Genomic DNA, 17,709 nt, shown 5'->3' on the forward strand with positions numbered 1-17,709 from the left:
ATGGGGATGACCGCAGCTGCTTTCCAATCTTTGGGAATCTCAGACGACACAAAAGAGAGGATGCACAGGCTAGTAATAGGGCTGGTAACAATTTCGGCAGATCATTTTAGAAAGAAAGGGTCCAGATTGTCTAGCCCAGCTGATTTGTAGGGGTCCAGATTTTGCAGCTCTTTCAGAACACCAGCTGACTGGATTTGGGAGAAGGAGAAATGGGGAAGGCTTGGGCGAGTTGCTGTGGGGGTGCAGTGCTGTTGACCGGGGTAGGGGTAGTCAGGTGGAAAGCATGGCCAGCCGTAGAAAAATGCATATTGAAATTCTCAATTATAGTGGATTTATCAGTGGTGACAGTGTTTCCTATCTTCAGTGCAGTGGGCAGCTGGGAGGAGGTGTTCTTATTCTCCATGGACTTTACAGTGTCCCAGAACATTTTTGAGTTTGTGTTGCAGGAAGCAAATTTCTGCTTGAAAAAGCTAGCCTTGGCTTTTCTAACTGCCTGTGTATATTGGTTTCTAGCTTCCCTGAAAAGTTGTATATCACGGGGGCTGTTTGATGCTAATGCAGAATGCCATAGGATGTTTTTGTGTTGTTTAAGGGCAGTCAGGTCTGGAGAGAACCAAGGGCTATATCTGTTCCTGGTTCTAAATTTCTTGAATGGGGCATGCTGAGGAAGGCATTTAAAAAAAAACAGGCATCCTCTAATGATGGGATGAGATCAATATCCTTCCAGGATACCCTGGCCAGGTCGATTAGAAAGGCCTGCTCGCTGAAGTGTTTCAGGGAGCGTTTGACAGTGATGAGCGGAGGTCGTTTGACCGCTGACCCATTACGGATGCAGGCAATGAGGCAGTGATCGCTGAGATCTTGGTTGAAAACAGCAGAGGTGTATTTAGAGGGCAAGTTGTTAGGATGATATCTATGAGGGTGCCCGTGTTTACGTCTTTGGGGTGGTACCTGGTAGGTTCATTGATCATTTGTGTGAGATTGAGGGCATCAAGCTTAGATTGTAGGATGGCTGGGGTGTTAAGCGTGTTCCAGTTTAGGTCGCCTTGCAGCACGAGCTCTGAAGATAGATGGGGGGCATTAAGTTCACATATGGTGTCCAGAGCACAGCCTGGGGGCAGAGGCTGGTCTATAGCAGGCGGCAATGGTGAGAGACTTGTTTTTAGAGAGGTAGATTTTTAAAAGTACAAGTTCAAATTGTTTGGGTACAGACCTGGATTGTAGGACAGAACTCTGCGGGCTATCTTTGCAGTAGATTGCAACACCGCCCCCTTTGGCCGTTCTATCTTGTCTGAAAATATTGTAGTTAGGGATGAAGATTTCAGAATTTTTGGTGGTCTTCTCCAGAGGAACAGAGGAGGAGTAGGATAAGGGTACGGCTAAAAGCTATGAGAATTGGTCGTCTAGAACGTCTGGGACAGAGAGTAAAAGGAGGTTTCTGGGGGCGATAAAATCACTTCAAGGTATAATGTACAGACATAGGTATGGTAGGATGTGAATACAGTGGAGGTAAACCTAGGTATTGAGTGATGATGAGAGAGATATTGTCTCTAGAAACATCATTGAAACCAGGTGATGTCATCGCATGTGTGGGTGGTGGAACTGAAAGGTTTGGTTAAGGTATAGTGAGCAGGGCTAGTGGCTCTACAGTGAAATAAGCCAATAAACACTAACCAGAACAGCAATGGACAAGGCATATTGACATTAAGGAGAGGCATGCTTAGTCGAGTGATCATAAGGGTCCAGTGAGTAGTGAGGTTGGGTGGGGTCACGGCGATTCAGACAGCTAGCCGTGCCATGCGTAGCAAGCTGGCATAGGATGGAGGTCTGTTTTTAGCCACCTCGTGCGTTTCCGTCGGTAGATTAGTGGGGTACCGTGTGGTAGAGGGGATCAATCCAATTGGCAAAATAGATATAGTTATAGTGAAATTTGTCCTATAGACCTATTCAGATAGCAGCCAATAAGACAGCTAACGATTAGTGGGCCGCAGATGGGCGTCCAGGTAACGTCGCGAAGGAGGGGCCAGTTGGATAACCCTCGGGCAGATAACGTCGGTAGTCCAGTCGTGGAAGCCCGGTGGGGCTCCGCATCGGCTGTAAAACGGGGTCCGGGTAGGTGATTGTAGCCCAGGAGTGGCTGATGGAACTCTTCAGCTGGCTAGCTCTGGAATAATTGATGTTTGTTCAGGGATCGACATAAGCCAATAGTCACACGGATAGCAGCTAGCTTGCTGCGAGATCCAGGTATAAATGTCCAGAGGTGCGGTTGAAATCCGGGGATATGGAGAGAAAAATAGGTCCGGTATGTTCTGGTTTGAGTCGCGTTGTACAAAACTGGCGATAGATTTTCGAGCTAAAGGATAGCTGATGACCACAAACCGTGGTTAACTGAATACTAACGTTACCCAGTAAACTGGCTAGCTTCTGGTTAGCTTCTATTGTGGATTTCAGATTTTAGGTAAATAATACTTTTTTAAATTGGTGAGGCGGGTTGCAGGAGAGTGTTTTGAAGTTGAGTTTTTGGAAAAGAAAATATATTAAAGATATGCGGAGAAAGGTGTAAATATATATATATACACGGGACACGACAAGACGATGACAAAGGACGTCTGACTGCTATGCTATCTTGGGTGTACTTTTGGGGGCCCTTAGTGGAATTTGGGGCCCCTGATGTTCTACACATTTTGTCATAGTGAGTACAGAAAATGTGGGACTTTTAAAGCAAGTTTGCTGCAATTCTAAACATTTTTCAAAGGGCCGGAGAGAAATGAGCAGTTTTCCAGCTAATTTCCAGAATTTTTACATGTTACAATGGGACAGTACGAAACACGTACTACATGTTTGGATTGCTGTCTAGACTATCTAACCAATCTAAAACAATGTTAGCTGACATGCGCTAATTGAGTGACTGTCAGTGACTGACATTACATGAGAGAAACTGCTGATGCACAACCAAACATTGAAATTACACCTTGAGTATTCTACTATTCTAACGCTCAACAGAGAGTTGAGTTCCTCATTTTTTTCTTTCATTTTTGGAAATGTATCTGTGGACTGCCCATCCCTGCGTTGGACAATGCCTCTGCAAATCCAATGTTTTTAGATTTGTGGGTGAAGTAGTGAACGAGTGTACACTTCAGGAAGAAGGCGATATTATTGTGACATACCCATGATTAGGTCAGGGCATGATGTGGCCTTAATGAGAGGAGCCATCCAGAACTGTAAAGGAACAGGGAAATGGTTCAGAGAAGACAAGAGCAGTGGTCAGATTGAGGCCATATCGTTGTGTTTTTGTGCCAATGCACATGTTTATGTTGACAGTACTCAACAGTTCAATTGTTTCTAAATGAGATGTATATTGCTAAATAACACCAAAATGGCTATTCTGCAGCAGCTTTTAATTTATTGTCTATTATTTCATTAATTACATGAATTAATCACAGAAGGCATCATTTGTCATCTCTGCAGTTGGGTTCATCTGTCTTATTACCATGGTTACTTAAGGAACAACTTCCTTTTATTGGAACTGTTTGCTCTTAGTATATGATGAGTTTTGTGTTACATGTACTTCAGCATTGAACCCATGTTCCAGAGAAGTACACCTTCTAGTGGCCTCAAATTCGAATCCAGACCTCCAAGACAGTTATCACTTTTTATTCTAACCCTCGAATCAGGAGATCTAATTACACCTGCTCTAGTGGAATTTATTTTCTTTCTGTTTACCAAAACATGTACTGTACCTTCCCAGGTGCAACCAAGAATGTTTTGCATAGCGAAGGGTTATACTATTGGTTGACTGGTCCTCACAGTATCCATCCATGTGTATCTAATTTATTCATCCAGTCATAAATGATCTATTTTCAAATACTTTTCTTCTTTGTCTTTACTGATCCTGTTGACAACATTGGTTGTGTTGGAGCCAATGTACAGTACTTTCCCCTTAAATTCAACACTAAATCATTAACTGGTACCTGTACGTCACTTCGGACTCTGTAATAGGTGGAGCGCAGCATAAGACCCACAGACGGTCTAATAATGTGCAGTCTGCTGACACTGGATGACTGGAAACAGCAGAGATGAAGGAGCTATGGATTATGGTTGTCTTTGCTACAGGTAAGACTTGCTATATATTTGATTCATTCAGGGTGGTTTAAGATGTTCAGATGAATGATGCTGTTAAGTTTGTTGTATGATTGAGCTTTGTGTAGGAAAATTGCTGTCACTCTCCAGATGCTCAAAAATATATGATGCATTTAATTTATCAATGGATTATTATCAATATATGACCTTACCGTGCGTTTTTAGACATTTTAACGTTTGGTTTATAGTCAATGATTGATTGATATTTTGTCTGTTTGCCCCGAAGGATACAATAGCATCAATGAAGACATTGTTTCAGACTTTATTTTTATCCAAACACTTTTCAGATGTATTGTTAATCTGCTGTTTACAGACTACTGTCAGGTCTCAGATACAGTTGATAACAGAGTAGCCTTTGCTATCAAATGTCAACCGTGTTAAAGATTTTTTTTCTCATAAATTACAGTAGAAAACATTTCTACACTGATGCAGACACAATGAAACTGGAACAGCATGGATCATCTCCTATGATTATAGGAACTGACACTGTGTGTCCTTGTTTATGTGGTTTACTGAATTAATTATCTTTTTTAAAGTCTCTTTTCCACAGGGGGATCTCACCACATCCTCTGCCATTCCAACCACCATTGACATAACTATCCCAACTACTGATGACCCTTTAACCCCTGACCCTCCAACTACTGACACACCAACTGCTGACACTCCAACAACATACCCTCCAACTACCAACCCTCCAACTAGCGACTTTCCAACAAACGACTTTCCAATTACAGACACTCCAATTACCAACTTTCCAACTACCAACTTTCCAACTACCGACACTCCAACTACCAACTTCCCAACTTCTGACTTTCTAACTACCGACATGCCAACTAGCGGTTCTCCAACTGCCCACTTTCCAACTGCCCACTTTCCAACTGCCCACTTTCTAACTGCCCACTTGCCAACTACCCACTTGCCAACTACCGACTTTCCAACTACAGACTTTCCAACTCCCGACACTCCAATTACCAACACTCCAAATGCCGACAATCCAGCAACCGACACCCCAACTACCGACACCCCAACAACCGACAGTCCAGCAACAAATACTCAAGCAAGCAACAATCCAGCATCTGACAATCCAGCAACCGACACTCCAACTACCGACTTTCCAAATATAAACACTCCAGTAACCGACTTTCCAACTACCGGCACACCAACAGCCGACACTCCAATTACCGACACTCCAACTACCGACTTTCCAACTACCGACTTTCTAACTACTGATTTTCTAAATATAGACACTCCAGTAACCAACTTTCCAACTACCGGCACACCAACAGCTGACACTCCAACAACCAACTCTCCAACTACCAACTCTCCAACTACCAACTCTCCAACTACCAACTCTCCAACTACTGACTTTCCAAATACAGACACTCTAGTAACTGACTTTCCAACTACCGACACGCCAACTAACGACTTTCTATCTACCCACCTTCCAACTACCGATTTTCCAACTACCGATTTTCCAACTGCCGACACTCCAACAACCGACACTCCAACAACTGACATTCCAGTAACCGACTTTCTAACTACTGACACGTCAACTACTGACACACCAACTACCGACAGTCCAGCAACCGATACTCATGCAAACAACAATCCAGCAACCAATAATCCAGCAACCGACACTTCAGTAACCGACTTTCCAACTACTGACTTTCCAACTACCGACACGCCAACTACCAACGTGCCAACTACCGACATGCCAACTACCATTTTTCCAACTACCGACTTTCCAACTATCGACTTTCCAAATATAGACACTCCAGTAACCGACACTCCAGTAACCGACTTTCCAACTACTGACTTTCCAACTATTGACTCACCATCTACCAACTTTATAACTACCGACACACCAACTACCGGCATGCCAACTACCGACTTTCCATCTACCCACCTTCCAACAACCGACACTCCAACTACCAACAGTCCAACTACAGACAGTCCAGTAACTGACATTCCAGCAATTGATTCTCAAGCAAACAACAGTCCATCATCTGACACTCCAGCAACTGACTTTCCAACTATCGACTTTCCAACTATCGACTTTCCATCAAACGACTTTCCAACTATCGACTTTCCAACTACTGACTCTCTGTCTACTAACTTTACAACTACCGACATGCCAACTACTGATATGCCAACTACCGACCTTCCATCTACCCACCTTCCAACTACCGACACTCCAGCAACCGACAGCCCAGCAACCGATACCCCAGCAACCGAAACTCCAACTACGGAATTTCCAACTGCCAACCCTTCAACTACCGACTTTCCAACTTTCGGCAATCCAACTATTGCACATCCTTCCCTTCAAAGCACAACAGTGGGTGGAACCAGTACCACTCTCCCCACCACCTCTACCACCACCTCCACCACCATCTCCACCTCTACCATCACCTCTCCCACCACCTCCACCACCCACTCTCCCACCACAATCCCTCCTCTGGTCTGTATCAACGGTGGTGAGCTGCAGAGTGGAGTCTGTATCTGTCCTGATGAGTGGACCGGAGAGACCTGTTCAGAGGGTACATCCACACACTTACACTATAACTAACCCTGGATCTACCATTCAGACTCCTCCACAATACTACACTACTCTACCTAACCCTGGATCTACCATTCAGACTCCTCTACAATACTACACTACTATACCTAACCCTGGATCTACCATTCAGACTCCTCCACAATACTACACTACTATACCTAACCCTGGATCTACCATTCAGACTCCTCCACAATACTACACTACTCTACCTAACCCTGGATCTACCATTCAGACTCCTCCACAATACTACACTACTATACCTAACCCTGGATCTACCATTCAGACTCCTCCACAATACTACACTACTATACCTAACCCTGGATCTACCATTCAGACTCCTCCACAATACTACACTACTATACCTAACCCTGGATCTACCATTCACAGTTCACACCACTACATTACTATACCTAACCCTGGATCTACCATTCAGACTCCACTCCACAATACTACACTACTATACCTAACCCTGGATCTACCATTCACAGTACACACCACTACATTACTATACCTAAACCTAGATCTCACATTCAGAGTAAACATCACTCACTACTATACGTAACCCTGGATCTCACGGCAGGTAGCCTAGTGGTTATAGCGTTGATCTAGTAACCGAATCCCCGAGCTGACAAGGTAAGAATCTGTACTTCTGCCCCTGAACAAGGCAGTTAACCCACTGTTCCTAAGCCGTCATCGAAAATAAGAATTTGTTCTTAACTGACTTGCCTAGTTTAATAAAGGTTAAATAAAAAATATAAAACATTCCTAACCCTGGAACTCACATTGAATCCACAACAATATTCCTTGGATTTCACATTCAGAATGTAAATTTCATGTTTGCAGTCACACATTTGCTCCATGTTGAAATGCATTTTACTTCATTAGGGAATTTCTGCAATTCAGCCATCATGGATGGATTCTCCTTCCCAAGAACAGTGGTTGGCTGGTCTGCTTATTCAGAAGAGTCATGTGATGAGAAGACAACCAGTGGTATGTTACTTTTATTCACCTAATATTACAGTCCTAATTAATGTTGTATTAGGTAACACAAAGCCTTGAGTATCTTTTTGTCTTGGTTCCTCCAGCCGGTTTATCAAGAGCCTCAGCAAGATGTTTGAATGACACTGGATCTCCGATGTTTGGTCCTCCTCATGAACTGCAGTGTGAATTAACCCTCAGTGACATTCTAGGAAATGTAAGTCAATAGGTATATTTTTTATTATCCTGATTTATGACCAGTCTTGATTTAGCATTCTTCTTTCTTCAGGTCAGTTACAGTCATCATTATGAGGAGTGGATCTTACAGTTTGAAGATCAGTAACAACTGGCTTTTACCTTCAGATCATGTATTCTGTTCCTTTATTCTGCTTCACAGTTGATGAGGAACATTCTTTTTTATTTTTTGTGTTTGATATCACATTTTATTTTTACAATTAGAAGATGTTTTTATCCAAAGCAACTTACAGTAATGAGTGCATACATTTTCATACTGGTCCCCTGTGGTCATTGAACCCACAACCCTGGTATTGCAAGGGCTATGCTCTACTAACTGAGCCACATAGTTAGTACTGGCAACTATAATATCCAAATGTACTCACAGTTCAGCATGTTGCTGCCACTTATACAATATTTTGTTGAAAAACAATAAAAACAATCAAATGAATAAAAACCCTTGTCTCTCCCTATTCAGATCTCCAGCAGTTCAGGTGATGTATTACAGTTAGCCTTCAGTACTCAGATCCTGACCTCCCAACCAGAGCAGCTGTCAGCTGACAACATCACCACAGCAGCTCAGATAACTAACACACTGCTTCTGTCTGCAAAAATCACAGAGGTATAACATGTTTTGAAATCAAGTCGTGACTATTACATGTTCTGAGAGAAACGTGAGGTTGTTACTGAAGTTGAAATTTGATTTGAACACCTGAGGTTCATCCCCTGGTTTTGATTATGTTGCAGGACATCGCAGTGGCAGCTGTAACCACCATCAGTCAGCTGCTCAATGCCAGTGAGGAGAGTACACAGGAGAGAGACGCTGTCCAAAAGTACAGGATTGTGTGTGTGTGTGTGTGTGTGTGTGTGTGTGTGTGTGTGTGTGTGTGTGTGTGTGTGTGTGTGTGTGTGTGTGTGTGTGTGTATTTCTGCATATATTTGAGTTTCTGTGCGTGTCTGTATGGGTGCATGTACACTACTGTTTTTCTGTGTTTCTCTCAGAGCCTCACAGAGACCCTAGAGATGTTTTCCCTGGACCAGAGCAATAATGTGTCCTTGGTGGTTCAGCCCAACCTGGTAGTCCAGTCTGTCCAAGTACCAAGTGACTCAGTAGGGATCCAGTTTACTGCTCTGACTGGTGGGTGGGACTGCTAGTGAACCTACATACTGGCATTTAAAGTGATAGTTTATATCTGTGTTGACAGACTGGGTAAATCGTCTCGTTTTTTAAATGTTTCCTCTGCTGGTCAGTAAGGTTTGGTATGGATTGTATCTCATATTAATCTCCTTCTCCAGGAAGATCTGGTAATTTTGTGGCCAACAGAATTCATCTCAACACCAATACCTCTGAACTGATAGTTGACAAAGGAGGTTCTACCGATGTCCAGATTGTTATCAAATTCACACCAGGTGAGCCAATGTTGGTATACAAACATAATGTATAAACTCAAGCTTAATTTTCCTTGTACCGATATCACAGAGAGCTTAACTGCTCTTTGTGGTCTCAGAAATCATGTCAGCAGTGACAAAAATATTGATTGTCCAGTAAAGTTCAGTCACATGACATATGGATAAATAAACTATTGAGAAGTCATTTGGCTAGTCAATAAACTATTGAGAAGTCATTTCCACAATAAGCCTACAAGGCAAGGTCATGCTACTCATGTATATGAAGTCCTGACATGAAGAACAATCTCTCTCTTTCTTTTGCTCTCTCTCTCTCTCTCTCTCTCTCTCTCTCTCTCTCTCATCAATTCGAAGGGTTTTATGGGCATTAGAAGCAGATGTTTACACACTCACAAAGGTTTCAAAGGAATATATGAATTGCAAATGTCATTATGCCTATGTAGTGTTTTAATGATGTCTCTCTCTCTCTCCACTCAGTTTTGCATTGTAAAAACACAAACCACTCCATTGGTTTTGTGCTCTACCAAAATGACCGGTTCTTCAGGTCCAAGGCTTTCAGAGCTTCTTCAGGAACCAGCAGAAGGGTCATCTCTGCTAACCTGGGACAAGTGTCTGGGTTACATGTTGAGATGCTCTTCAAGCCCACAGTAGGATTTATCTTGGAATCAGGAAACACATAGTGGTCCAAATTCTAAGTCAGGGGATAGGCAGCACAGTTCCTGGAGTGCCGCAGGTATTTCTAGGCACTACATCTGACCAACTAAGCTAATTGATCAGTTCAGTGATTGCCTAAAGTCAACACACCTGGTCTTCCAGGTCGTTTAAATCAAAAACATGACGTGCCTGTGGCCCTCCAGGACCAGGGTTGCCTACCCTTGATCTAAGTTATCCATTGTTGCTTATCCACCATAAGGAACAAGGAGGTATATGTTGTATTGTACACAATATGATTTATGATCATTGTAATTTCTTCTTTCCCACATTTGCTTATTAATGACCTGTTATATAATTGACTTTTTATGTATTTATTTTTATAAGGAATGCTATGAATGCATGTCTTTTGCTGAAGGATTTACAGTGAGTTTGTGTCTGTTCTCTCTTCTCAGGCTGTTCCCAACACCTCCCTCTATGACTTTGCCTGCGTGTCATGGAACTACACGTTGAAAGACTGGAGCACCTTTGGCTGCTCCAAAGTCAACCACTCAGCAGACGGCCTGCGATGTTTCTGTAATCACACCACTAACTTCGCTGTGCTGATGGTGAATAGCTAGCTGCCTTCATCTCCCTTTTACTGACCCCACTCTGACATATCTTTTACATAATTAGCAGGATCCAGACACATGAGACAATGACTTTCTATATGACTGTGACAGAAACTTAGTGTTGAAATGTACTTTTTTCTGTTCTTTCTACAGTCGTTCAGGAGGGATTTTAAATACGCTGAAGTGCTAAACTAGATCACCATATTGGGATGTTCCATGTCCATCATAGGGTTGAGTTTAACAATAACATTCCAGATCGCAACCAGGTAAGATCCTACAGGGATCCAGAACCAATTCAAAATATACAGTAACATTCCAGATGGTGAACAGGTAAGATCCTACAGGGTTCCAGAACCAATTCAAAATATACAGTAACATTCCAGATGGTGACCAGGTAAGATCCTACAGGGTTCCAGAACCAATTCAAAATATACAGTAACATTCCAGATGGTGACCGGGTAAGATCCTACAGGGATCCAGAACCAATTCAAAATATACAGTAACATTCCAGATGGTGACCGGGTAAGATCCTACAGGGATCCAGAACCAATTCAAAATATACAATAACATTCCAGATGGTGACCGGGTAAGATCCTACAGGGATCAGGAACCAATTCAAAATATACAGTAACATTCCTGTTTTGTCTGTCACATTGTCCCACTCTCTAACTCATTAATTTGACCTCTCAGTTGCTGGCTTGCTGCCCTCGATCCAAAGGGGAACTTTGACTTCAAGCTACCAATGTTTTGGGGGTTTCTGGTCCCTGTGGCGTTCATGCTTATCTTCAACACGGTGGTGTTGCTTTGTTTTGCAGTTAAGACCAACCCACATTTAACTAGGTAATATTAATGGGGGCATTTGGGGGGCACAATGTAGAAAGTTGTAGTCACAAAGATCAGTTTGGATTTAAATGCCTACTAACAAGCTTGTACATTTTTTTGTGTCTTTCAATTTAAAGCTTGTGAAAAATAAAATGTATTATTTTATTATTAATTCAGTCATTAGTAATCAAATCATCAAATTGAATTAGCACCATGCTGTAACCCACTCACCCATTGGATGTCAAATGTTATTATACCACTGCATTACAGCAGTCTATTACAGCAATCTAAGTATGTTGGTTATGTTTCCCAGTACAAGACACACATCGATGAAGAAGAAGTTCCTCAGTAGCTTTTCTCTGGCTGTGGTGCTCGGTCTCTCCTGGATCCTGGGCTATCTGTTGCTCATTACACAGAACCAGACCATGTACACCATACTCAACATCTCCTTCTGTGTTCTCACCACCACTCAGGTAGTAAATGTATGCACTCACTACTGTAAGTCCCTCTGGATAAGAGCGTCTGCTGAATGAATCAAATGTAAACTAGAAATACTAGTGTCTATTGTACCACAGAATCCAGACATGAATGAAAATTAGACACCTAGTAAACATAAATAAATTGAGCTGCTCTTTATGAAAATGCTACCTTTTGTTTGTCCTTGTGTGTTCCTGAAAATACTTGATAATGTCTTTGTGTTTTCACTCCACAGGGCTTGCAGATTTTCATTCTGTTCACAGCAAGAACAGCAATTGTCAAGAAAAAGATCTCAAGTACTTTGAAATCTATCTCTAGTGTAGGGATCCCTCTTCACACTAGGAAGTTCAGTCTATGGCGAGGCGAGCACAGTTATAACGTAGAATCATACACACAGCTGGACACTGATCTGTCATTTTCACTTTGTTCCACAGACATCTAAATGATGGGCTGCAAGTTCAACCTCTGTTGTAAAATATCTCATATACCTCCACTATTGTCCTATAATATACAGTATAATACACACAACATTTTGTATCGACGTATATTCACTGTGAATTCCCTTAGAAGTTGTGTTGTCCAATGAACTTTCAAAATAAAGGAAGTTGTACACTGCATGCATAATCTCCCAACCATTTAATGGGTATTTACCAACGTTTCGGCATCACTGTGCCTCCCTCAATTATTTTTTCGACACAAATGCTGTATATCCTGAATATTTGTTCTTTCTAAAATGTTACTGTTTTAAATAAATCTGTGATTATTCTCTTTAAGCGGATGTTTGTTTCAGTAGACATAGCGAGAGAAAACATTATTTTACACAATATCTCAGAAAATAGATTTAGACTGCAAGCTGCAGCTGCCAGTTACATCTGTGGTAGAGGACTATAAGTCAACAAAAGCACATCAGCCTATGATGCTGCGGGACAGCAAGGATGAGCGGGTTCGCCAGGCAGAGATTGAGGTCAGTGGTCGCAAGTGGTCAACCAGCGGAGCGCTCAGGGAGGTGGAGGAACAGCTGCAACACGGTGACATTGTTGGGTCGGTAAACCAAGACAGGCTGAGTCTGGGATGCACAACATTTACATTTAAGTCATTTAGCAGACGCTCTTATCCAGAGCGACTTACAAATTGGTGCATTCACCTTATGACATCCAGTGGAGCAGCGACTTTACAATAGTGCATCTAAATCTTTTAAGGGTGGGGGGGTGAGAAGGATTACTTTATCCTATCCTAGGTATTCCTTAAAGAGGTGGGGTTTCAGGTGTCTCCGGAAGGTGGTGATTGACTCCGCTGTCCTGGCGTCGTGAGGGAGTTTGTTCCACCATTGGGGGCCAGAGCAGCGAACAGTTTTGACTGGGCTGAGCGGGAACTGTACTTCCTCAGTGGTAGGGAGGCGAGCAGGCCAGAGGTGGATGAACGCAGTGCCCTTGTTTGGGTGTAGGGCCTGATCAGAGCCTGGAGGTACTGAGGTGCCGTTCCCCTCACAGCTCCGTAGGCAAGCACCATGGTCTTGTAGCGGATGCGAGCTTCAACTGGAAGCCAGTGGAGAGAGCGGAGGAGCGGGGTGACGTGAGAGAACTTGGGAAGGTTGAACACCAGACGGGCTGCGGCGTTCTGGATGAGTTGTAGGGGTTTAATGGCACAGGCAGGGAGCCCAGCCAACAGCGAGTTGCAGTAATCCAGACGGGTCAAGCTGGAAGAAGGCATATTCCAAAAAGTGCTGTGGTGCAGAGGTAGGAATGAAAGGCTGAGGAAGAAAACAGGCATGTCAGAGTTGTAGCTGTGAAAAAACAGCAGCTGGACATGCTGGGGGAGCGTGAGAGAGGTCACTCACCTGGAACATGGAAGGGCAGCGGATTAAGTTTCTGCTTTGCTCTGTGTACAATGTTTTTCCAACAGCAACTAACATTCACACGTGGGGGTTGGCAGACAGCCCAGACAGCTGTACACTATGTGGACGACCAGCCAATCTGAAGCACATGCTCTCCTCCTGCCACGCAGGTCTGACCGATGGAAAATTCAGGTGCGGCATGACCAAATACTGACTGTAGCAAGCAAGGAGAAAGCTGAAACATCTCACCCAGGGCTCCTGTTTCATCCACTTCATCAGGTCATGAGAGAGCGCAGCAAAGTGAACAAGGAGCAAAAAGGATATTGATTCCAAAATAGTACAAAAAAAATCTCTAGATATTTTTTGAATGTGTTGGTGTGTCCAAACTTTGGAATGGTACTGTATATACAGTACCAGTAAACGTTTGGACACACCTACTCATTCAAGCGTTTTTCTTTATTTGGACTATTTTCTGTATTGTGGAATAATAGCGATGACAGCAAAACTATGAAATAACACATATGGAATCATGTAGTAACCAAAAAAGTGTTAAACAAAATATATTTTATATTTGAGATTCTTAAAAGTAGCCACCCTTTGCATTGATGATAGCTTTGCATACTCTTGGCATTCTCTAAACCAGCTTCATTAGTCACCTGGAATGCATTTAAATTAACAGGTGTGCCTTCTTAAAAGTTCATTTGTTGAATTTCTTTCCTTCTTAATGCATTTGAGCCAATCAGTTGTATTGTGACAAGGTAGGGGTGGTATACAGAATATAGCCCTACATGGTAAAAGACCAAGTCCCTATTATGGCAAGAACTGCTCAAATAAGCAAAGAGAAACGACAGCCCATCATTACTATAAGACATGAAGATCAGTCAATCTGGAAAGTTTCTTGAAGTGCAGTCGCAAAAACCATCAAGCGCTATGTCGAAACCGGCTCTCATGAGGACCGCCACAGGAAAGGAAGACGAAGAGTTACCTCTGCTGCAGCGAATAAGTTCATTAGAGTTACCAGCCTCAGAAATTGCAGCCCAAATAAATGCTTCATAGAGTTCAAGTAACAGACACATCTCAACATCAACTGTTCAGAGGAGACTGCGTGAATCAGGCCTTCATGGTTGAATTGCTGCTAAGAAACCACTACTAAAGGACACCAATAAGAAGAAGAGACTTGCTTGGGCCAAGAAACACGAGCAATGGACATTAGACCGCTTAATCTGTCCGTTGGTCTGATGAGTTCAAATTTGAGATTTTTGGTTCCAACCACCGTGTTTTTGTGAGATGCAGAGTAGGTGAATGGATGATCTCTGCATGTATGGTTCCCACCGTGAAGAATGGAGGAGGTGTGATGGTGTTTGGGTGCTTTGCTGGTGACACTGACGGTGATTTATTTAGAATTCAAGGGACACTTAACCAGCATGGCTACCACAGCATTCTGCAGCGATATGCCATCCCATCTGGTTTGCGCTTAGTGGGACTATCATTTGTTTTTCAACAGGACAATGACGCAACACAACTCCAGGCTGTGTAAGGGCTATTTGACCAAGGAGTGTGATGGAGTGCTGCATCAGATGACCTGGCCTCCACAATCACCCGACCTCAATCCAATTGAGATGGTTTGGGATGAGTTGGACCGCAGAGTGAAGGAAAAGTAGCCAACAGGTGCTCAGCATATGTGGGATGTCGTGTCTGGACTATCATTAAATGTGATGACTTATTTATATCAAATCAGTTCTCTAGGTTGAATTATTACGTGATTAAACTAATCATGTAAACATTAATTAACTAGGAAGTCAGGGCACCACGGAAAATGTTGAGATTTACTGAATTAAAATTTTCCGAATATAACTATTCAGATATTTTAATATCTGATCAATTACAGTCTTCTATGAATTATTATTACCTCATCAGTTCTCATTACTGAACGTCACAATTCCTAGCCTAAATCATGAATCAGCGATATACGAGTTGGCTTCATTATTTATTAATTAACTAACTAAATAATCACACAGAATACATAACAAACAAACAGTAGATATTTGGGTTACTACATGATACAAAGAAAAAGTTCCTGGCGGACAAAGCCGATATGAAGGATTTGGGAAATGGGTGGGGACTGAGAAAGAGCGGGAAAGACAAAATGGATTCACTACACACAGTTGATAATTATTTTAATTTAAATGCTAATCCTTTGCACATGAACTGTCACTTATTTGAGAAGAATTGCAATGTATATATTTAAATACATATATTTGTATTTATTAGGGATCCTAACACATTAAGACACTTACATTACACATAAAACAAAATATAAAACAGTACATCATATAACATTATTACACCACTACATACAGTGGAGAGAACAAGTATTTGATACACTGCCGATTTTGCAATTTTTAGACGGAATCTAAAACAAAAATCCAGAAAATCACATTGTATGATTTTTAAGTAATTAATTTGCATTTTATTGCATGACATAAGTATTTGATCACCTACCAACCAAGTAAGAATTCTGGCTCTCACAGACCTGTTAGTTTTTCTTTAAGAAGCGCTCCTGTTCTCCACTCATTACCTGTATTAACTGCACCTGTTTGAACTCGTTACCTGTATAAAAGACACCTGTCCACACACTGAATCAAACAGACTCCAACCTCTCCACAATGGCCGAGAATAGAGAGCTGTGTAAGGACATCAGGGATAAAATTGTAGACCTGCACAAGGCTGGGATGCACTACAGGACAGTAGGCAAGCAGCTTGGTGAGAAGGCAACAACTGTTGGCGCAATTATTAGATAATGGAAGAAGTTCAAGATGACGATCAATCACCCTTTGTCTGGGGCTCCATGCAAGATCTCACCTCGTGGGGCATCAATGATCATGAGGAAGATGAGGGATCAGCCCAGAACTACACGGCAGGACCTGGTCAATGACCTGAAGAGAGCTGGGACCACAGTCTCAAAGAAAATCATTAGTAACACACTACGCCGTCATGGATTAAAATCCTGCAGTGCACGCAAGGTCTCCCTGCTCAAGCCAGCGCATGTCCAGGCCCGTCTGAAATTTTCCAATGACCAGCTGGATGATCCAGAGGAGGAATGGGAGAAGTTAATGTGGTCTGATGAGACAAAAATAGAGTTTTTTGGTCTAAACTCCACTCGCCGTGTTTGGAGGAAGAAGAAGGATGAGTACAACCCCAAGAACACCTTCCCAACCTTGAAGCATGGAGGTGGAAACATCATTCTTTGGGGATGCTTTTCTGCAAAGGGGACAGGACGACTGCACCTATTGAGGGGAGGATGGATGGGGCCAAGTATCGCAAGATTTTGGCCAACAACCTCCTTCCCTCAGTAAGAGCATTGAAGATGGATCGTTGCTGGGTCTTCATACAATGTGATTTTTTGGATTTTTGTTTTAGATTCCGTCTCTCACAGTTGAAGTGTACCTATGATAAAAATTACAGACCTCTACATGCTTTGTAAGTAGGAAAACTTGCAAAATCGGCAGTATATCAAATACTTGTTCTCCCCACTGTATATACAATGCAAAATGTATAATACTACCATACACCAATATTACAATGTACATGTGTATAGAGTGCGTGAGCTAGAGTTTGTGTCTGTACCTGTGTGTGTGTGTGTGTGTGTGTGTGTGTGTGTGTGTGTGTGTGTGTGTGTGTGTGTGTGTGTGTGTGTTCTCTGTACAGTCCCAGCTGTTCCATAAGGTTTATTTACATCTGTTTTTCTTATTCTATTGCTTGAATCAGTTACCTGATGTGGAATAGAGTTCCATGTAGTCATGGCTCTATGTAATACTGTGCGCCTCCCATAGTCTGTTTTGGAATAGGTGATTGTGAAGAGACCTCTGGTGGAATTGTGGGGTATGCATCTGAGCCGGATTGAATGGGCTCACGGGCCGGATCCGGTCATAGTGTATCCAATCGTAATGTAGCTGTGACCTCAAGGGGTGATGTTGATGTCACCAGGAATTATGATG

The 17,709-nt window shown here is 42.5% G+C and overlaps 1 protein-coding gene across 3 annotated transcripts in view; it reads left to right on the forward strand.

Moving 5' to 3' along the window:
• The first annotated feature begins 4,027 nt into the window (after positions 1-4,027).
• Positions 4,028-17,709, forward strand: part of LOC115126969 (adhesion G-protein coupled receptor G7-like) — a 32,303-nt gene continuing 18,621 nt past the window's right edge. Inside the window, exons 1-13 of one of the 3 annotated variants that reach the window (XR_010464001.1) lie at positions 4,028-4,113; positions 4,677-6,677; positions 7,583-7,687; positions 7,783-7,892; positions 8,388-8,531; positions 8,657-8,742; positions 8,912-9,047; positions 9,206-9,319; positions 9,794-9,963; positions 10,423-10,575; positions 10,732-10,844; positions 11,714-11,873; positions 12,113-12,644. The gene's annotated coding sequence lies outside the window, so the exon portion shown is untranslated. Of the gene's footprint in view, positions 4,114-4,676; positions 6,678-7,582; positions 7,688-7,782; positions 7,893-8,387; positions 8,532-8,656; positions 9,048-9,205; positions 9,320-9,793; positions 9,964-10,422; positions 10,576-10,731; positions 10,845-11,713; positions 11,874-12,112; positions 12,645-17,709 lie in introns of those variants that run through there. The other 2 variants (XR_010463999.1, XR_010464000.1) reach the window with 2 other exon arrangements.

Source organism: Oncorhynchus nerka, linkage group LG5, assembly GCF_034236695.1.
Source record: "Oncorhynchus nerka isolate Pitt River linkage group LG5, Oner_Uvic_2.0, whole genome shotgun sequence".
NCBI lineage: Eukaryota > Metazoa > Chordata > Actinopteri > Salmoniformes > Salmonidae > Oncorhynchus > Oncorhynchus nerka.